Genomic DNA, 23,136 nt, shown 5'->3' on the forward strand with positions numbered 1-23,136 from the left:
GGGCAGCTCTTGGTCTCTCAGTTGTCACTAGGCTACTTCCTGACAGGGCCTTGGGCAGGGACCCAGAGCTCCAGAGGGACAGGACAGGTCAGGGTCAGGGTCAGGTCCTACCGCAGCAGCCAGCTTCTTCAGGTCCCGTCGCCTCCTCCTGGCCGTGTTTGGGATCCCGGGCAATCCCAGGTTTGGTCCTTGTCTCCTTGTCCTGGGGGCCTTGCCCTGCTGCTGCTTCTGCTTTTGCCCGGTGGTCGAGGCTGGCATGGGCGGGTCTTCCTTAGGAGGCCAGGGGTCTGAGTAGGACCCTCGCTGTTCACTGGACACCTCAGAGTCCTGGATGGTGGAGAGCTGCCTCTTCCTTATGGGGCCCATGGGGCTGAGCCCTGCCAGGGAAGATGAGAGGTCCCAGGAGGAGTGTGCAGGCAGTGGGGACCCACCAGCAGGGCCCTCTTCCTGGTGGGAGGGGACATGGCCTGGTGTTTCCATGCGCCAGCTGAGGGTAGCTCCCTCTGGGGTGCTGTGCTTTGGGACATTTCTCAAGGATGGCCGTCTGGTCACTGAAGAAATGCTCTCATCTTCAGAGGAGCTCAACCTAGGAACCTGTCAAAACAAAGCACAGAGGTTGGTGTCCTAGAAGGTCACAGCAAGCTGAGCCTCAAGATGGGCACCACACCCAACTGGGCACATTGTCCTGGAGGTACAATCACCACGAGGCAGACCCTCCAGTCTGCCCCCTCGAGGGGCGCCTGCAGCACCAGGATGAGACCCAGCACGGAACAAGACCACACTCATCTTGGGCCTGTCTTTTCCCTGGTTGTCTTCCCTTGGTCAAAATTTTAACTTTTTGTCATCAATCAAAATGTTTAAGGATAGGACTGAAAAACAGATAACTTTCAGGTAACATTTTTTAAGAAAAAAAGTTTACAATGTTAATGAAATCATCTTAACATTGAAACTCAACATGAAATAGCAAAACCATGGATTAACACTGAAGTTTTTTTGCACAGAAGTAAACTGTGTTGGGCAGGTGAGGGTTCTGAGGGTGGGGTGGGGTGTGATGTTTTCGAAAAGCTGGATAATGTCCCAATCCCAAACCCGATGACAGATGGTAGCAACTCCATCATAGACAATTTTGTTTTCTTCTTTCAAAATAAATCCTTGATTAACCCATCAGAGGTGCTGAAAATACAGTCTAGGGAGGGTTCCCAGGGATACATTCATTCCATGGAGTGTGCTGGAATATTCAAAATCTGTTCACCTTAATTTCTCACAGCATTCTCGTGAGGTGAGTGTGATCATCATCAATGATCTGAGGGGAAGTTGAAGCCCAGGTGGGGTGAGTGACAGGAAGCAGGTGAGCAGAAGGGACAAGCTACAGACCAGGGTGGGTGGAGCTGACATCTGTGCAGGTCTGGCTTCACACACCAGGACGCCTCATGCTCGGTCAGAAAGCCAGGAGGAAGTGTCCCCTCCTCCTGGGAGGAGAGCTGATCTTCACCGTCTACACAGCTTCTACTGTGTAGCCCTCTGGGTCTTTTTTGAACATGTTTCCTTTGGCAAAAACTCTTTGAAATGAATTAATGTAACTATAAATAACCTGAAAAATAGGATTTACTTCAGAGGATGAGTTGGTATCAGAAACTGCCAAACCATTTTCCAAAGCGGCTGTGCCATTCCTCCATCCCACCAGCAGTGTAGGAGAGTTCTAGTTCCTCCACATTCTCATGCATTTAGTATTGTCAGATTTTAATTTTTTTAAATTTTAGTTTTCCAATAGGAGTGTAGTTGTATCACATTTGTATAATGGTTTTAATTTGAATTTTGGTAATGATTAATGCTATTCAATATCTTTTTGTTTATTTATCATCTATTTACCATTTATATATCCTGTTTGGTGAAGTAAAGCTCAAACAGCTGCCACGTCAAAGGTAAACAGAATAAACTCACCTATTAAAAGACTCTCAGATTGGATTAGAAGGAAATCCAGCCCCACACTGTACATAGTAGGATGCACTGAAGACTAAGTGCTCAGAAGTTTTCAAAGTAGATGATGGCAAAGACAGCCAGGGAATTACAAGTGAAAAAATGTAGGGACTTTACTATTTATATGGGGAAAAGGTGAATTTATGGCAAAATACATTAAGACTAAAAAACAAAAGTGCAGTGTAATAAAAAATAGAAGGCAAAATGCTTTTCTGTTATAATTATCTTTGTACCAGATAGTACAACATCAACATTCAGAGAGCAAAATCCAAGGAGAAATAAGAAGAAACAGAAACACATTAGTGAGGATAATTTACTTAAAAAAAAAAAAAAATCCCCTAATAGATCAAGGAGAAAAATAAATGATCCAAATCCCATGGGAGGTGATCAGCACTTGTTAAAGGAGACTAAGTCGTTCTACTTCAGATAGAGACCAAGATCTCAGAGTAAAGAAGTAGGGGGAGGGGAAGACTGGGGCTTTTACAGAGAAGAAACTTCAAGGTAAATATATTCTCTCAGGAACAGGAGCTATTTTAACTAATGTGTTTATGAAAGGGAAGAACAATGAATTCAGTGTTGGAAATTTGATTTGTTTTTAAATAAAATAAAATGATATTATAGCATATTGAAAGCTTACAGATAAAACAATTTATATATTGTTTTGCAAATATGTATACAAAGCTTACAGATGAAAAGTGCAGTACTGTTTTACAGAAGGTGAGCACTAGACACAGACATGGGGATGTCCTGCGGGAAAAGATGGGTTTTCAAACGGGAAGGGAAGAGAGGTTTTTTCTTTCTCATTACGTGTTGTTCTGAGTGGTAGGTCATTTGGAAAAAACCAAAAACAATCCTAAAACCATCTCCCTACCTCATGCCTTATGTAAAATGAATTACAAGAGACTGAATTGTATATTCTTTAAAAACTCACAGGTTACTACAACAAAACAGAGTAATTTTTTAAAATTTGAAACAAAGTTGGATTCTTATTCACACTATTGGCCAAGATAAATTTTGAATGGATATAAGATTTAAATGTAGAAAAACAAAGCTATAAAAGTATTGGAAGGAAATAGTGATGAGCTCCTCTGTAAACTTGTCAGAAGGCAGGCTTTCTAATGCTAACTCACAACACAGAAGCCATAAAAGGAAAAAAAATATGTTAAACTGACTATAATTTTTTGGTAAAAAAAAAAAAGAAAAAGATGATGTACTAAGTGAAAAAAGAGAACCCACAAGTTCTAGAAAAGGTAAATAAGGGCCTCCTAACATCCAGGAAGAATCCGACTACCTTATGGATAAACGTGTACGGACCCTTAACAGTGTTTTATGTACAATTTTTAAAAATACACTGATAAGGGAGTATCTCTATATTTTAGGTAGAATCTTTTTGTGCAAACTGAGAAAAAAATAAGAATCTAAAGAACTTCTAGAAGTGAACAAACATGGTTTACTCATGGTGCGGGCTGGACAGAGGGCGGCAGGGGGCCCTGTGTACCTGCTCGTGCTTTTTTATATTTTCAATATAAAATCTAATTTGTAGATTACCTGTCTACAAATGAAAAAGAGAAAAAGGAACCTGTACTTGTCTGGTGAAGAGACCCAGGCACACGGAGACTCAGAAATCACCCAGGACCCCCTGGTTGGGGAAGTGTTTGGAGAGTCCTGAGCCAGCTCGTGCTACTGGAGCCAAAACGCCAGGTTATGAAGAGCAGGTTTTAAACTTCACCTGAGGCCTGTTATCTAATTAGTAGCCAGGATTTTCATTTCACGTCTGGAGCAGGGAGTCAGATGGGTTCCCCCAGCCTCTGGCTCTGGGCCCCTGGTCCCCTGGCCTCCTGGCTTTCCCCAGAAGGGCTGAGACCCAGGACAGAGGCCTAAGATGATAAGGACGTGTGGAAGGCAGAGGACAGAGGGCAGGAGTGTCAGGTGTCCGGGCAGCAGAACAAGGGAACCCCCTGGTGTCCCTGGGGTGGCGCATTGGGTTTGATGCCAGGCCAGTGGGGCCTTTGAGCACAGGTCGCCGGAAGGGGAGAAAAGTGGGCAGGGGGCTCCGGAGGAGGGGAGCTGTGTAGCGACCTGGGGCCAGGACCCAGATGCCAGAGCTGGGCCTGTCTGACAGGGAGCTCAGGAGGGACTCAGCTGCTGCTTTGGGCCCTGGCCGGAGGTGGGGGGTAGGGGGATACTCAGACCTGGGCTCCTGGAACACCCCTCCCCTCCTTTCCCTTCCTACTTGGGTCCCAGCGCCCCTTGCCCCATCCTGCCCTGGCCTTCCTGTGCCCCACACACACCCCGATGCTTCCCTCTCCACTGCCCCACCTCGACCCTCCCTGCCTGCCCAGAACCACCCCTGGGCACCCCCGACCTGCCCTAGCCTACCTGCACCCCACATACACCCCGATGCTTCTCTCTCCACTGCCCCACCTCGACCCTCCCTGCCTGCCCAGAACCACCCCTGGGCACCCCCGTCCTGCCCTGGCCTACCTGTGCCTGGGGCTCCATCCTGCTTCCCTGCTGGGGACTGGACGCCTTGGATAGCTGCAGCTCTCAGCAAGCCCCGGAGCCCTGAAGTACCTGTGGAGTCCGCACCACAGGCCCAGGCAGGTGTGTAGGAGCTCACCTGTGTGTGGTCTTCATCTGATGACCTCGTGGTTGCACAGGCGCAGGGTGGCTCAGTGTGGGGGTGGGGAGCTTGGCCTCCAGCCTTGAGGGTCTCCACCTGGCCGGTTCCTCTGTGTGCATGTTCTAGAAGTCAGGGACCCCCAAACAATGAACCAGTGGGGTGCTCTCACTGTGTGCCAGGTGGTTTACGGACATCACCACAACATCATAAAGGATTGGAGATCATCACCCCAAATTAGTCCCTATGGCATCCGAGACCAGAGACATTTCATGTCTTGACTGGAGCACGGAGTCAAAAGGTAGGAGACCTAAGAGTGACCACAACAATTGGACTCTGAAGTCCCTTTTGATGTGAGAACTCCTTATCAGCCTTCATGCAGTGTTCCTTAAACTTGAGCTGATTGGAACCTCTGCAGGGCCTGTGGGAGCCCTGAGCTGGGCCCGGCCCAGATTCAGTCTGCATGGGGACCCATATTTGGTATTTCCAGTGACTCCCAGGTGACACTGAGTTAAAATGGTGATACCACCACAGAGTACTGGTAACTTAACCCACTAATATTCCATCTTGCCTTAAGCATCTGCGGGGAGTGGGACCAAAATGAGGAAGCAACAGCTGCCACCTGAGCCCCACTGTCTGAGAATGTCTTTATGTGAAGGAAAAGCCTGGTTGGGCTAACTCGTAAATCTAAGTGTAACAAGTGTCGGATTACTGATCTGAGCTCTGCTGGGCTAACTCCTAAATCTAAGTTAATAAGCGTCAGTTTGCTGATTCCCTGCTCACATTTTCTTTGCTAGCCAGTTGGATTTTCAGAGACATATCTGGCCTTAGAATGTCGGTTTGCTGCCTCCCTGCCTCTGCTTTTGTGATAATGATGCTGCTAAAGCTGTTCCATACCTATTGGCCGAATACCCCAGGCTTGTAATTAACCCCATAAAACCTGATGCGCACGTCTTGGAGGTGCTCAGAGCTTCGGAGCAGAAGCCCCTCTGACCCCGCCGGCGTAATACATCTGAGTACTCCAACCCTCCGAGTGGTGCTTGTTTCTTGGCTGGCCTGTCATTTCCGTAACATTTCAACTTAGAGTACTTAGTGGCTCACTTGGCTAGCATGGAAGGAAATCACAGAGAAATAGGAAAGACGTCACCTAATGTATTCTGGAAAAAGATGGCTTTTTGTACAAGTATATACTCTATCCCCCAAATTCTTACATGCTGCTTTTATGGAATAAAAAATCGAATGTAAAGAGATAAATATATATATAGAGAGAATGGAACATATATATATTCCATTCAGTATATCACAGTAATTAATGACCATGGAGAAAATTAGTATTCTTAAATAAAGATAGCCTATGAATAGCTTTCTTTTTGGAATAAAATGTTGAAAATGTTTAACCTTAATTATGTCACTAAGTGTGGACTGATTGATGATTACAGAAATCTTACCAGCAATGATATAGACCAATATCAAAAAGGCTAATTGCCTTGTATTCATTCTAGATCAGATAATTTGGTCCTTTCACAGTTTATCAGTTCCTAGGATCTTTCCTAAAAATTAGTAAATTAACTTTCTCAATGAGGTATTATGCTTGAGTGTCCTGAGGGTAAAACAAAACATTGATGAACTATTTTCCCATGGCAAGAATATGCTGTAGGAGTCACATTTGAAAAATTAGTTGAAGTTCAGCTTTTCTTTATCGTTCTATCTCCTTTTCGGATTCGAAGGACTTTTGCAATTCCCAGTGGGATAGTATAGGAAATAAAGATAGAGGAAGGGTCAAGTGTGATTATGGACATTCGAATCTTCAGTGACTTTGAAAATTATAGGCAGGCACCTGGGGGGACCCATGCTAGATAGGACCTTGGCATCCTTCTGCAGTTGTGCCTTTTTGTAAATCACTATCCGTCTGACTGGCTTCCCTCACGTGGGGAAGCACCAAGGTAGGTCAGGAGGCAGAGGGAGCGGGGAGATCATGAGCAAGAACCTTTACTGCCCATGGGCAGCACAGCTGAGGCAGTGTCAGCAGGTTTAGGATGGGCTAGTTTGAACAATTTCAGCAGCATCGGGGGCACAGGGCTTCATTACCTCGTACCCAGCCTTTGGGGTGATTGGGACAAGGGAATAAGGTGTGGCATGTAAGAGCCCAAAAGGAGGTGATTGGAGGTATGGGCTCTGGATCACTTGGTTTACATTTGAAAGACACACATAAGGGGGAGTTCTTTATTATCTCTAAGAATTGGCTGACACTGGCAGGGGCAGTTCTTTCAAGCTAGCAAGTTCTCAGATGTCAGAGGGTCAGGATACAAAAAATAAGATGGTGAATACAATCATATGATGCTGCAGGTGTGCAGTAAGGAGCTGTGACTACCTAGTGTATAGCTCTGGTCTGCTAACTAAGGACAAGAAAATCTTAAGATGTTATAAATAAACATGAAAGGAGGCCCCAAACATCAAAAATCTGCCCAGGGAGGGAACTGTTTATAAGGCGGGGAGCAGACTTAGCCTTGAAGCCTTGGGACTGACTCTGAGATTCCCGATACCCATGCCGATCAAGCTCTGGGTGAGTGATATAAACCTCTTTCTCTAAGTGAGTAGCTCCTGGGGATTAGATGGGGTAAGGGGAAAAGCATTAAATGAGAATGGCAAGGGCAGAGAAAGAACTTTGAAAAAATCTTTTCAAGATGAGCCATCAAACTAAAACAAAATATATGAGAGATATGAAGACAGTGAAAAAATGATGAGTTTTTTTCATTTTTCAGTCAAGTGAAAAAATGACCAGTCAAGAGATGAGTTTGTTTCAGACAAAAATGAAAAAAAAAAAAATCAGCAGTCTTAAAATGACTTTAAGTCTGTTTAAAATCCTGTCTTTGTCAGCTTGAGCTGCCATAGTGAAATAACGTAGTGTGGGTGGCTTAACAACAGAAATTTGTTTTCTCTCAGTTCTGGAGGCTGGGGTGTCCAAGATCAAGGTGCTGGCAGTCTGCTTCTGGTGAGGGCTCTCTTCCTCCCTGGCAGAGGGCCATTTTCTCACTTAGTCCTCACTTGTCAGGGAGAGAGAGAGCTCTGATGTCTCTTCTTCTTTATAGGGACACCGGTTCTAACATATCAGATTACCACACTTCTGACTTCATTTAACCTTCATCATTTTCTTAAAGGATCTTTCTCCAATATAATCACGTAGTAGATTAGGGACTCAACATTCAAACTTGGAGTGGGGGACACAATTCAGTCTAAAGCAATATGACTCTAGCTGCCCCAAATTCATGTCCTTATCATGTGCAAAATACACTCATTCTATCCCAAAAGCCCCCAAAGCCTTAACTCATTCTAGCCTCAACTCTAAGTCTACAGTTCAGAGTCTAAGTATCATCTAAATGAGATATGGCTGAGACTCAAGGTACAATTCATCCTGAAACAAAATTCCTCTCCAGCTGCGAACCTGTGAAATTAGAAAATTCATATGCTTCTGAAATTCAGTGGTGGGACAGGCATAGACATTTCCATTCCAAAAGAAATAAATAGGAAGGAAAAGATGAGGTGACAGTTAAGAAGCAAGTCCAAAACCTAGTAAAGCAGATTGTATTAGATTTTAAGGTTTGGGAATAATCCCTTTTGGCTCCATGCCCCACCTTCTGGACCCACACAGGTGGCAGTCCTCTTGCTCTGCCAGGTTGAGGGTTTATCCCCAAGGCTTCAGTTGGAGGTGGTATTGAGACAGGATGGAAGGGGGCATGGCACAGCCATTCAAGGAATGCCACAGCAATTAACATAAAAATGGTGGAAGATTCAACACCCAGTAGACCTTGAGGCTCAAGATGAAGAGAGATTTAACTTCTAGTAGACCTTGAGCTTCATTATACGCTCATTGTAATATATTAACATGGTGAATAACATGCCCACAGGCACCATGGCAGTCCCAAGGCTAGCCACGAAAGGTCAAAGGGTAGGAAATAGCCAACTTCCTGGGAATCCCAGCCCCTTCCCCAGGCTACCTAGACTGGCCCTTCCATTTATTAGCATATGAAGCTACCAAGCCCATAAAAACTGGCAACAAGGTGCCTCGAGGCTGCCTCTCTCTCCCCCTCTTCGGAAGCGGCCCACATTCTGTCTATGGAATGTGTACCTACTTTTAATCTGAGCACCCAACCCCCACAGCTCCTGGCCTTTCTCTTGCCTTTCAATCTATCTGAATAAATCTACCTTTACTCAACTGTGGCTCCCTCTTGAATTCTTTCCTGTGTGAAGCCAAGGACCCACACTTGGCGAGGCACGTCCCAGGGGCTCAACTGAACCCTGGGACACAGCTCTTCTCACACCCCACATCTATTTTCCTGCATCAGTATGGCCTGTTGAAACTGAGATCATGGTCCCACTCCCTTGAAGCTGAAGAGGCAGACCTGATGGTCTCTCAGTGGCCTTTGGAGTCATTCTTCCCTTTTCTTAAAATATGGTGTATATTGGCAGCCAAACAGCTCTGTGGTCTCATCCTGCAGAATGTAAGATATTTGACAGCTTTGATTTCATCCTGTCTCAGTCTCCTTAACTGGCAGTGTTTCTGACAGTATAATCCCATCTGTGTTCCTGGCTTTTGTGGAGGTGGCTGATTACATTTGTGGTTCTAATCCTTGTTAATGTTTCTTAATATTATTCTAAAATGTATTTATTAAAGCAGGGATAGAATGTCATATACACAAAGATTAAACCTAGCACTGTAGTGTACCTTAATTCACCATGATGAGTACAGTTACATTAGATAGTATTAATGTTTATTTTCACATGCTCAGATTTATCATTTTATTTACTATATAAAAAAATGAAATGATATGCTATGATTGGTTACTTGCTTAAGCCAGCTGGAAAAGTTTGAGGACCAGGCTCCAGATGAGAAACATAGGTAACTTTGCCTGTCATAGCACACTCAGGAGCCCACACTCTGAGTAGCTGAAACACACAGGTAAGAAATGACTTTGAAAACATGAACACTTTTGTGACCTCAGAATAACTCAGTAAAGAAGCAAGTTGTGAAACTGGATGCAAAATGTGATCCTGTATTTGTTAAAACAAAATCATATGTCTACATATGCATTCAATAACTTCTAGAATGATACATTCACACATTTGACAATGGAATTCTTTTTCTCTCTTTCCTTTTTTTAACTGAAGTATATTTGATTTACAATGCTAATTTCTGGTGTACAGTATAGTGATTCAGTTATACATATCTATTTCTTTTCATGTTCTTTTTCATTATAGGTAACTACAGGTATTGAACAGTTCCTTATGCTATGTAGTAGGACCTTGTTGTTCAGCTATTTTTTTCTGTTCAGCTAGCTTTTTTTAAAGCTATTTTATATACAGAAGTTAGTGTGTACAAATCCCCATCTCCAAATTTATCCCTCCCCACCCCCTTTCACCCATGTGAGTCTGTCCCTGTTTTGTAAAAAAGAAATAGAGATATGCCAGGTGTCGACTGAAATAAATGTGCAGCCTAAAAGTTGAGAGTTATGTTTTATTTGGGGGGAGGACTTGACCTGGGATGACAGCCTCTCAGATCGCTCTGAGGGACTGCTCCGAAGAGGTAGGGGAGGAACTAGGATATATAGGAGCTTTACAACAAAGACCAGGTAGTTGGAACAATAAAAGATTACTTGTTATCTAAAGAAAGCCAGGTATCTCAAGTTCAAGAGTTTAGTGCTTTTCTATGTATGGGAGGGAGCAAACACTTGGGCTCACTGAATTCATTCCTTTGACAAGCACCTAGCTATCTAGCGTGAGTATCCAGTCCCTTCTTATTCTGAGTCCCCTCAGAGGGCACCATTGTGAGTGGCTGCAGAGGCCAGGCTTCAGGCTTGTCTGCACTGTGGGGGGTGGCAGCAGCCACTGATGACTTGATGGTTTCAACATTCTTTGTTTACTGATATAGTTGGCAGTATTTTTCGGGTTCACACAGGCATATATGGAGCAAAAAAGTGCTGGTGTCACAGTATCCATCAAAATAGAATATGAAGCAGAAGCATTAACATGAATAAAGCATATAAGCCGCAGTCTATGAAAAGATAAAAACTATAAATTTATGTATACTTAACAATAGAAACTTAAACTGTAAAACATCAAAAAACAATTATCAAAATCTCAGAATTATAAAATAAAATTGAAATACTCATAATCCTAATGGCAGAATTTAGCACCTCCCTTAGAAAGTACTTATTTGGAGAATATACAGAGAGGATTTGAGTAACACACATAACATGATTGTAAATATATATATTTCTGTACCCAAAAGAGAACCCAACATAGAATCCACATTCTTCTAAGGCATGCATGCTACATTTTAAGTGTTTACATAACTTACTGTATACTTTCAGTCATAAAGAATCACCATAATTCAAAACATTATCTGATCACTATGCAATTAGAAATTAACTATTAAAAATGGTAATGAAAATCATACAGGTTGGAACACCTGAAAATACAAAAAGGCTAAGGAATGAATGGGTTAAAGTATAATTCACAAATAATATTATAAAATGTTAATCACTGAGTTATAATTTGAACTAAAATAATAAAAAATAAAAATGTGTGAGATATAACTAAAGCAGTGCTTAGAAATAATGAATAGTCTTAAATATATTCATTACAAATAAGTGAGCTAGCATTTAATCCAGGAAACTAAACGAAGAAATCAAAAGAACAGTGGGAATGCTGAAGCAACAAAATCATAAAAACAACACACAAATTAATAATCTAGGAAAAATATTAATAGAGAAAATAAAACTCCTTTTAAAGCTAGTAACCTCGGCAAGCCTCTAGAAAGTTTGATCAAAATAGATATAGTGGAATATAATACAGAAATTAGAATCAGGCCTACATGTATCAATATATGGAAATTTTAAAACATACGTTAAGGAAAAGAATAAAGTTGCTGAATGATAACAAATTATATAATTTTAATTCATTGAATAATGTTTTATGTGCTTATATATAAAAATATGTATATCTGTGCATATGTATGAGTATATTGTGGGTATTTATGGAATAAAATTACCTATTAACGTTTTATCTTAAAGTTTGAAGCACTGTGGTAAAATGCTAGCATTTAAAAATCTAAGAAATAAAATAATACACAAACGCTTGAAATTTTTCACCTTTCCTTTATCCATCCCATTCCCTTCCTTCCTTCCAAAGACATAACCATTATCCCAAAGTCAGTGTTTTATTTTACTTTCCCAACTTTTTTTTTCCCAGGCCCACGGCCTGGGGAGGGGCTCCGGCGAACGGGCCCGGGGCGGGTTCCCCTCCCCTCCCAGGTTTTGGAAAACCTCCAAACACCTCGGCGGCAACTCCACTAGCCGGGCGCGCAGGTGCCGCCGTGGCCATCCTCCCGCCTCAGGCGGCCCGGGAACCGGCCACCGCGCCCTCACCCGGCGCTCGGGATGGGCTGAGCGGGGCCAGCGCCCGCGGCGGGGACCCAGCCCACAGGCAGCGGCCGTTTTCCCGCGCCGCTAGTGCGCGGGCGCGCAGTCCCCACAGGAAGGCGGGTGCGCGCTTACCCGCCGCGGCCCCCGGCGAGCGCGTCAGCTGGGAACGCTTCGGGAAGGCAGGCCCCTCCTGGCAGCGACGCAGTAGGCTCCGCGGCCAGCAGAAGGCGGTGCGGACCCGAGGCCGCTGCGGTGCTACTGGCATGTGGACTGTGCCAGCCCCCCGGGGGCAGCTTAGGATTGCAGCTCCGGTGAAGGCCAGCCCCACCCCCACCCCCGGCTCCTACCTCCCCTGCGACCACCCTGTAACCGCTCCCTCCCCCGACGTAGGGAATAATAGGATGGAGACGTCTGGGGGAAACTAGGCCGACAGCCGGCGGCGCCGGGTGGACAGCCGAGGTGAGTGCAGGTGATGACAGCGGAGGGGGCGGGGAAGGAGGGGGAATGCGGCCGCCGCCACCGCGCGGGGCCTGGAAGCCCCGAACTAAAGAGGAGGCGGGGAGAGAGCGAGGGAGCGAGTGCTGGGAGCGAGTGCTGGGAGCGGGCGAGCGGGCGGGCGGGCGGGCGCGGGGCCGGGCGGGCGCGGGGCCCCGCGGGGGAGGGAGGCCGCGCGGGCGCCGGGGCGAGGGCTGTGGGCGCGGTGAGCACTCTCCTCGCTCCCAACCCCACCCGCAGCCTGGAAAGTTGTGCCACCGCTGCTCCGGCGCTCCAGCGACGGCGCGGAAACCTGTGAGGCGCTCAGGCCGCCGCGCCCCCGCCCCGGTCCCCGCGCCCCCCACTCCTCCGCACCCTGCCCAGACGCTCGGACTCGCCCGCGCCCCGCAGGGCCCCGGAGCAGGCAGGTGCCAGTGCCTCCCGCAGCCCCCCAACTGATCTTATTCCTTTACAATGTGGAAAAACTCCCCATTCTCACAAAGGAGTTTCTTTTTTCCATTTTAGGAAATTATAATGCTCCTTTGACAATTTTGTTTTCTAGTGGTTTCTTTCACGTGACAAAGGTATAATTTTATTCTTTGGAAGGACTAAGGCAACCAAATGAATACTGACTTTTACGTCCAAGGCCAAAAAGAAATCTAGTGGCTTTATTCCTTCCCTGCCATTCTCAGATTGATGGAATCACTTCACTGATCTGTTCCAAGTTGAGGTGCAGGAAATTGTGTATGACTCTACAAGGCCCTGTCTTTCTTAGAGATGTCATGTCGCTGTTCTGTGAAGGTTTCCTGATTCCTCTTGTTTTTTGTTTTGTTTGTTTTGTTTCCTTTTTTTTTTTTAAATTGAGTTATAGTCAGTTTACAATGTTTTGTTGTTTTCTGTTCAGGAAATGGTGCCCGTGTCCCATACACCTCATTGTTTTGGGCTTTTCCCCTGAGATTCCCACCTAAATTTTATGCCATGAATTGTTTTTGTTTACTAGGAAACTGAATTTTTAAAACTCATAAACAGCAAACAGCTCTCTTTTTCCTCATATTCTTCTGTAATTTCTGTTCCCTGAGGAAATGATCTGTCTCTTAGGACAGATTGAGACAGGGAGAAAGATTGAGGCAAGAAATACCTGGGGAAAACAATGATTATTTCAAAGATATTCCCCACCAGACTTAATACCCTATGGAAAATGCTGGTCTAAAGAAAGGAGGGATAGCAACTCAGGAAGAAAAGTAGGTGTGTGGTAGGAATGCTGTCTCGAGTTTTGAGCATCACGTGTGCTCGGTGACAATCATAGCCGTCAGTAAATCATGAAAACATTGTCTTTGTTGTCCTTTGTGCAGTCCTCTCCTACATGGACTCTTGAAAAGCCTCTTGCTGTTGGGAAGTCTTCCTCCAGCGTATGAAGAAGGCCGGGCTCGCTTGTTGAAGAGATGGGATCAACCTAGAGCCAGCGCCAAGCAACAGACATGTAAGTCAGCCCCAGCTGAGCTGCCGGTTGACTGCAGGTGCAGAAGTGACCTTAGCTGAGACCCAGACTGCCCCGATGAGCCTCCACCAAGGTGTTAATATGGACCATAAGCAACTAAAGTGGTTATCTAGCCCGTTTTTATTGAATCAATGTAAAAATGCAGAATACAATAGGAACGAATGTTTAACTATAGGAGGAATGGAAGATAGAAGAGAGGAAGGGTCAAATGTGATTATGGCGATTTCTAATCTTCAGGGACTTCAAAAATTGTGGACAGGCATCTGTGTAGACACATGGTAGATGGGGCCTCAGCCTCATTCTGTCCTTGTGCCTTTTTCAAAATTATTTATCACTGTCACTGGCTTGGATTCCAGGGGTTGTTTTGAGGTCTGATGAATTGAAAGACAGTTATCTTAGTAAAGCACATTTTCAGGTATTAGACTCATCTAAATTCCTGATTGAGTAGATTTTCCTAAAGATTTCCTCAAAGCAGTGAGATAAATGTCATAAAACCAAAGTGTCAAAAATGCAAAGAGGTTGGGAGACTGTTATAGCTCAGTGGTTCAGCACGTGCTTACTACACATGAGGTCCTGGGTTCAATCCCCAGTACCGCCATTAAAAATAAATAAAATAAAAATAAATAAACCTAATTACGCTCCCTCCTAAATACAGAGTCTCATGATACATGTCCCCAGGTTCTTAATCTAAACTCTGCCTTATAAAATGGACTGCTGCAAGTTAGCTGTGATTCCTTATGCTCAAAAAATACTAGCTCTAGTCTCAGAAGAAATTCTAGTAGCCCTAATAATTACTTTTTTTTTTTACAAATTAGTTTACATGCATTATTAATCTTTACAATAATCCTAAAATTTAAATATTGCTTTTATTCACACTTTAGAGAGGAAGAAACTGAAACTGAGCTAAAATAATTGGCCAAAGTTAGAACAGCTACTGAATAGTGGCCCAGGAGTTCATAGTCTGGAAAGGTGGTTTGATGTCAAGTCAAATCCTTTTTTCCTCAATGACACTGCTTCTTTTCAGCCTGTTTCAAAGGCACTGGAAACCTGTGGTGCCTCAGGGACCACAGAGCAGGAAAAAAAAAGGGGGGGGGGGGATAAACCAGGCAGTGCTCTGGGCCCCTCAGTCTAGTTTCAACCAGAGCACATCTGATATATATGAGTCCCATTTAAAGTTTTGTTTAAAAGAATTCCCAAACACTGTATTTTTTTAAAAACATTTCCCAAACACTATATTATACCATAATATCTCCTAATGCTATACTAGCAACTTCTTGAAGTCAGACCTGTCTTATCCTTTCTTTGGTCTCTCAGTACTGTGAACCCTCCCCTGACCTGGAGCATCATTGCTCTTGGGATGTGATTTGGGCTCCAGAACTGCACTGACTAAGGATCTCCCATGACCCCTGGCAGCCTTGCTGTCTTTGTCACCAAAGGCAGTTAAATTATTCACATGGCCTGTAGACTTTTCAGTGTTTTTAGTGACATCACCTTTATCAGAACTTACTGAGCTCTATCCCAGAAGGGAAGTGATATTTTCTCCCAATAGCTGGAGGCAGTTTTCCAGGAAAAATTGTACAAAAGCAATCTGCAACACAAAAGGGCAAAACAGGGTGCTATTTTACATATGGCATTGTTACAAATCACATTTCCTATCTAATTCTTTGATCTAAAAATTTGAAGAGAATTCTGAGAAAAATTCAGAGTTGATTTAGAAAATGTGTATACAGATCAGTTTTCTCTAAGAAATAAGTGATACTTTCAAGAGTACTTTGGGTACAGATTTTAAAATTCGTTTCATCAGTGAGCTATAGTTATAATTTGTGGCGTAGTTCAGTAGCTAACATTTTTGTAATGTTGGTTACATCTTCAAAACTAGGATGCAAGTCACTCATGAAGGATACTTGGGGTGAAGATGTATATTCCCTTACTAAATTTCATTTATTTGTTTTTATTTTATTTTTTCCAGTTTTATTGAGATAAATTGGCACATAACATCTTATGAAAATTAGTAAGGCATCCAATTGACAAAACTTGTGAAATTCACTTCTTAAATGAAGAAATGTGTGAACTTGAGAGGTAGAGATTTCTGTGTTTTTGTTGTTGTTGTTAAGGAAGGAAGCAGCTGGAGAGAAAATGTGTTTGTTTAAGTGCATTGCCTTGTCTCCCGTTTGCTGTCTGGGTGAGCTTGGGGCAGAGCTGTGAACTTATCAGGCCTGTTGTGGCTCTGTTAGGATGTTCTGGACACTTTTACTAGCCCCCTCACCCTGCAGTGGGGGTGACACAGGAACTGAGTATCCTACTGAGGGACCACAGCTGGCAGAGGAAGGCCAGTGTGTGTGGAGTGTGGGTGCTCATACTGCCCAAGCCACCGAGATGAGCCAGCAGTGACCAGAGGAGCTGGGTGGTGTTGTCACTGTGTGATGATGAAACCATGGGAACTTCACCCTAGTTCACACTCCCTCAGTGATTAGGCTGAGAGTTGAACCCTGGCTGCCAGACCCCAAAGCTCAGGTTCTCTTCTGTCCCATCATCCTGCTCTTATCTCTCTGTGGTTCAGTCTCCTGGATGGGAAAGCAGAAATGCCTCCACTGCTCTCAGTTTCCCACTTGATAACCCACCTTCCCACCCGCCAGATCAATGACTCTGCCACTCCAGGGGAGTGTATTTAAAATGTGCACTTGAAAAAACTGGTCCATCACGGTTAGTACCACAGATTTTAGGTTCAGAGTGGGGACTGGGCTCCACAAGGCATAAAAACGAGAGGTCTCATTACCTCTTTTGTGAAGTCCTTTTCTTATTCTGAGCTGGTGGCATGAGGTGGACCAAGAAGACTTGGGGCTGTACACAGTGATAAATTGTAAGCTGTCATCTGATTGGTTGAGGAATGTTGTTCAGTGTTGTGCAGCACTGCAAAAAGGTACTGCAGGAGAACAATGTTGGCTCTTGGCAGCTGGTCTGAGAGCCTACAGACAAAAAAATGCACTTCAGAATAAAGCAAGTCATTTCGCATAGGAAGAGGAAATACAGAGACAGAGAACAGAGTACTTTGTAAACCATGTACACAGTCTCCTCTCACAGAGTTCTAAGCATGAATGCATACAGAAATGTTTCATTGATTTTAATTCCTGAACCAGATAAGAACTTCTCTTGTTGATTAAGTGTTTGACAAAGTTAAGATCATATCACTGGCAGATTCATTTTCTGGCATCTCTTATTAGGCCAGTGGATTGCATCTCCAGCAGTCCCATGTCTTCAGCAGGTGTAAAATGGTCATGGATTCCATATTAATAAGATTAGGAGAAAAACAGAATTCAGTAACAGCAGTAATGCATGCTGCTCTTTTTCATCTGGCCTCTATGGGTAGCAAATGAAACCCTTTGACATTGGTCATTAGTGTAGTGGACAAAGTGGTAAACTATAAGCTGATCTTTTCCTAAGAGGATGTTGGTTGTATTTTTGAGGTGTGACCAGAGTAGAGGAATTAACTGCATCATTACCTCTGGGTTGCAGTTATTTTTTCCTCCTCATTCCCTTGATCAAGAACACAGAGCCATTTATCGTAGAGACTGGCTGGAAATACACTTCCTTGGATATTTCGAAGAAAATCCTTACATAGGTAAAAAAAGATACATATATATCTTTTTAAAAAGATAAAAAAGATATACACACACATATATACACACATACATATATATATAATTACGATAAATATATATTGGAGAAATAACAGAGAAAACATTTAGTTGAAAAATACAGTTCAGGCCCCACTTCCTTCACAACTGCCAAACTGGTAGAGCCTGGCTCTGACTTTGCAGACTTGCACACCCAGAAGCAGGAGCTTGGATTTTCTCTGTCTAAAATGAGAAGCATCAAAGTGGAGTCTAGACCGCAGTGAGAATGACGAGAAAGCCCCTACCAGCACCTGGACCTTACTCTTTGTGTCCATTTTAGCACAACAGTGCAGACTGACCAGGTCTGGTGACAACTCGTCCTAAATCCTGTTAGTGTCTTGAAAAGCAATGCGCACACCCATGTTACTTGTTTACGTTAGACACGGTGCTTGCTCTTAATTCAAGTAAGAGAGGTTCTGAAACAGAACACACCCCCCTCCACTCTTGCACACATACTAAGAGAGAACTGGGCCTTCTGACTTGAGGTATGTGTGCTTCATGGGGAAAAATACTCATAATAGCTTCAGTCTTCCTTTTTAAAACTGTATAAAAGTTCATTTTGCAGACTTTTAAGCTGCAGGTGTTAGAAACATATCAAAACCCCCAATGGGTACCTACCTGTTAACCCTTATAATTCCTTGAATGAATCATATCCTCTGAAATGGGAAACTTAAAATTTAGATATATTGCAACTTCAGGCCTCTGAGTGTCAGGGCTAGAGGTACGCAAATGTAAGCTTCCTAAGAGGAGGCCTGGAAAATTCCTCACTTCAGAGGGCTGATGAACAAGTCGTTTTTTTTTTTTTTTTTTTTTTAACTAAAGTATAGTCAGAGACAATATGTCAGTTTCTGGGGTACAAGCCTTTATATCACAGAATTGGAACTATTAAAATTTATGAAGTCGTAGTTTTCTTCCCTGGGGGATAAGGTGGTAATTGGGTTTATTTATTTATTATTTATTGATGGAGGTTCTGGGGAATGAACCCAGGACCTCATGCATGCTAAACATGCCCTCTACCATTGAGCTATACCCTCCCCACCCCCAAAGTTGTCATGTTTTGTGCAAGACTGAGGGGGAATTTTTGCACCACCTTGCTAGTTTCAAAGGCACACCATGCTTCCACTGGTCTCACTCCATAGCCCCAGGCTTCTCTTAATGGTAGCTTGTTCAGGAAATGCCTCTAGGTAACTGTCATGATTATAGTCCTGTAAGTGTTCACTTGTTCCAGTACTTACTGAGCTGCTGTGTGTGCCAGCCTCTCCTGAGCTCTGCAGATAGAGCAGTGACGGCAGTGGACAAGGTCTCCATCCTCTCGTACCTCTACTATGTTCTTGGTGTGCAGCACCCTCTCTTGTCATTGGGGTTTTTCACCGTGTTTCCAGTGTGTGTGGAGGGAGGAAGCGTTCCAGCTGTGGCTGGTTCCGGGAGTCTGGGAAGGGACAGCAGGGCCTGTGCCTCATGTGTACAAACTCCATACCCTGGGAGCATGTGTCTCGGCTTTCCTGGACCCTGTGCTGTGGAGCCCATGGGTGAGGCTGAGTGTGGTTGAGCCAGAACGTGACTCAAGTCAGCCTCTTGCTATTCTGTGCTTATAATGGGAAATAGGCAAGAGCCTCTTACTAGATGATCAAATTAATTCCATGTGCATTTACATAGGGCAACGCTCACCTTGCTATTTGCATACCTTGTGTGTATTATTATGGTGCGAGTGTGGTAGGCATCATCTCTGAGTCATTTCTGAACTGTTGCTATTTATCCCACAATTGAATTATGATCAAACATTATTAGTGGACAAGGAAAGACCAAATGTAATGGAGTTTCTAAGATAACTTTAAAACCTGTTTGTAGTCATTACTACATGAACAGATTTTTGTTCAGAGCTGCTAACAAGTACCAAGATGGATTGAGTAAATTATTTTTCTGGTCTATGATTCCCTTTGTAGAAATGTAACTGGATACCTGACTTAGCTGTATCATTTCAAAATCAATCTGTTTCTTAAATAAATCCAATGAATTTTCAGAATTCCAAACTAATTTTGACTGCTGTGTCCACTTTAAAAGACAGATTTATAAGAAGAGGCCTGTGGTAGGAGCTGGTTACCATGTAACTCTAACCCTGGGTGGTGGGTGAAACATAACAGACATTAACAAGGGAAGCCAAGGTGGGAAAGGAGGTGAAAGGAAGCATACATGGTGCAGCCCTCCCTACGCTAGCTTTAAAGTAAAAGGCATTAAGAGATGGGGAAGGGAGGGTGATGAAATGATGACAGATTTCGATGGCCTTCCTGAGCAGGTTTTGATTCATTGTAAGGCAAATGTTTACTTACTTTGGTAAGCTGCCATAACTATTTCCAAAAGCTTAATATGAATTTTCTTTTGGAAACTTTGCCTTCATTAGGAAGACAGTAAGGAAGTCCTCAAAAGCAGAAAGCTTGTTTAGGTACACTTTGTACAGGTGTGTGTGTGTTTTGAAATTTATTATTTATTTATTTATTTATTTGCATGGAATGTTCAGGAGTGAACTTGGGGAGAGGGTTGTGATGAAAAAGGAAACTATACCTAACATATGGGACTTTAACACCCAAAGGACTTCCTTAAAGTTGACTGTGAGGTATTTTCCAGTTTTTCAGCTCCTTCATCTATTACATCTGTTGCTCTGGGCAGCCATGACCAAGGAGCAGTCACAGAGCTCCAGAGTCACTCTGTGTGCGGATAAGGCTAGAACTTTCCCTGCCTTTAAGACAGATGCCACCACAAGAACACACTCATTCTCCAAGTTCACTTTGTTCCCCAGAGTTCAGCTTCTCCTTTAGGGCTCTGCATGATTTTGTACTGGCTGATTTTCTGAAGATGCCTTCTGTCAGTGGCCCTTTTTTATGGATAAACTTAAGCATCTCCTCAAGGGAAGAAAAGAAAAGAGTATGGCATTTCACATCTCCCAGCCCGGAGCACAAGCTTGTCTTCTTTTTGAGAGACCTAGAGCTGGAGGGACTAAAGCCAATTTGGAATTTTTTTTTTTTTTTTTTTTAGTGTCTCTAAGTGTATTTTCTACCCAGCAATCCATTTTAAATTGATACACTGAAATATTTTAAACATTTTGTGTAATCCCACTTGAGGGAGAGAGGGACAAGTACTCTGACCTAGGGAACAAATCAGATACGGAAAACAATCTCTCCCAGCAGAATCACTGCCTAGAAATACTGGAGATTTCACTTGAAACAAGTTTAACTTAGAAGGACTGCTGCATTATTTTAGAGTCCTCCAGGAGAAGATAAAGCAAAAAATGTTTGAAATAGTGTTGCTACTGGCAGGTACTATGCTTGCACTTGACTCCTGGTTCCATGGAGGAGGCAGGGTCCCAGGTATGTAAACACACACACACACACACACACACACACACACACACACACACACACACACACACACACCACACACACCACACACACACACACACGGAGCTAAATCTGTTCAAAATTGTATTGCAGATAAGAAAAGAGAGTTAATAAAAATCTTTTAAGGTTTAAGATTGGAAACACTTTGTCAGTGTCCCTTAAATAGGCATACATATGTAGGCAAATAACCCCAGTTCTACATTAAAATAGAAGTTTTTCTTGTTTAGTGAGATTGATCACCTTAAGCAAAGGAACATTACAAAAATAAAATAAACTGAGCTCTGTAATTAATTAGTATCCCCACCTTTATCCTAAAACTACTCACTCTCTTTCAATATTTAATTTTGATTCAGGTCATATATATATCATGTAGGTTAGAAATCAGTGCAGAGGTGTGCTTTACTCAGTAATATAAATTCAATTGTATTTTAAGTGTATATTAAATTTGAATTGCTCAGTAGTCAAATGAATTTCTTATACCATATTCTGGTTTCCCTGATTATTTAAGGGGCTTCATTATACCACTGAGTCAGACAAAACTTAAATACAAATATTGTAATTATGGCATGTCACAATAGCAAGATGTTTTCCCATTTACAGAGAATTTATATAAGCAGCTGTGCTTTCTCCAGTTTTGTCATCTGAATGTCAGTCTCCCTCTCTTTTCCTTTGCACAACCTCACCTTCAAATATAGCCACCTCCTTCACCAAGAAATTTTCCAACAACTCACAGCAGCCCTGGCAAAACATAAAGGAGCAGACACTTGAAAGCAAAAAAAGGTGAAAGTGATGTGTACACAGATGTCCCCAGATCCATGGTCTTATTCACAACTTTCCCCTTTACCAATTCACAATAGGCATTAGCTATCTCATTCTCAGGACCTGCCTCAAGGGGATGTAGCTTCTAGCCAGCTGGCTTTATGTCAAAATTTAGAGCAAAACACCTCATTTAGGATCTATCATACCAAGATTGAGTCCTCAAGGTGACAATCAGGATAAATGGGGATGGGATGGGAGGTATCAAGGAAGAAGATACAGAAAGAACAGTCCAATGGAGGAGGGAATATTTAGAATCTTATAAATATTGTGTCATTTCTTGTATAATGTATACAGTAAAGAGGATGTTATTAGCACTCTAAAATTACAGCCTGAATTCATTATGCTATCACTTTCAGCTTGCACAAAATTTAAAATGGGAATACAAGAATAACACTATTGTATAGGCTGATAACCTAGCTTGCTGCTTTCAGTTTCCAAATTCAGGGGGACTAAATATGACTTACCTGTCCGTAATAGCTGTCTCATGATGGGAGGTACATCATACACATATGCACACATGCACACACACGAATCTCAAAAATTAAAGTTGATTTTTAACTAGAAAGAACTAGCAGGTAACTTACAGTTACTCCTAGCATTGAGAGTGACATGTTGATAACATCATTCACTGTGTCTGAGTTTGTTACTGTGATAGTTACAGACTGTAAAAAAGAAATGAGAAAAATTGCTATAAATTAAAGAAATTAAAGGTGAGTAAATAATTACTGTCAAATTATTTGTATTCTAAAGGCAAAGCTTGTGTTCAGGCAGTGACAAAGTACAGCACATGTAGAGCACAGCCCCTTACTTACAATTTATTTTCATTTCTTTATATAACATGAAGCTAGTAAAAAGCATTTCAGTAAATCAGGTGTTTCTCCTAAAGGATTTGTGGCACACAAAATATGATAGCTTAAGCTAGAGAGGAAAAGGCTGAGAATTCCCGGAGGGCACGTGGCCTGTTCCTGAGCACCTCAAGGCTGGTTCAGTTAATGACACAGTGGGGACATGAATGGTCAGTGTTAAATTTACTAAATGTCATAGCTGCCTGCTGGTTATATGAGAGAATATCCTTATTCTTTGGACATACCTAAGTGTTTTAGGATAAAGGGCCATGGTGTATATGTGACCATCAAAAATAGTTAGACACACACACAGAGTAATAGAGGGGACAGCAAGAAATAAGGCAAAATTTTACTAAACAGGTGAATGTAGGTAAAGGGTAAATGGGGTGATCTTTGTATTATTTTTTTTTTAACTT

General features: G+C 42.9%; 1 long non-coding RNA gene across 9 annotated transcripts in view; it reads left to right on the top strand.

Moving 5' to 3' along the window:
• The window catches only part of LOC141573323 (uncharacterized), a 170,529-nt gene that overhangs the window by 64,398 nt on the left and 82,995 nt on the right, over positions 1-23,136 (top strand). For all 9 annotated transcript variants that reach the window (XR_012509714.1, XR_012509715.1, XR_012509717.1 and 6 more), the window contains exon 6: positions 13,845-13,972. This is a non-coding gene — a long non-coding RNA (uncharacterized LOC141573323). The remainder of the gene's footprint in view (positions 1-13,844; positions 13,973-23,136) is intronic.

The sequence above is a fragment of the Camelus bactrianus genome, chromosome 1 (assembly GCF_048773025.1).
Source record: "Camelus bactrianus isolate YW-2024 breed Bactrian camel chromosome 1, ASM4877302v1, whole genome shotgun sequence".
Lineage (NCBI taxonomy): Eukaryota > Metazoa > Chordata > Mammalia > Artiodactyla > Camelidae > Camelus > Camelus bactrianus.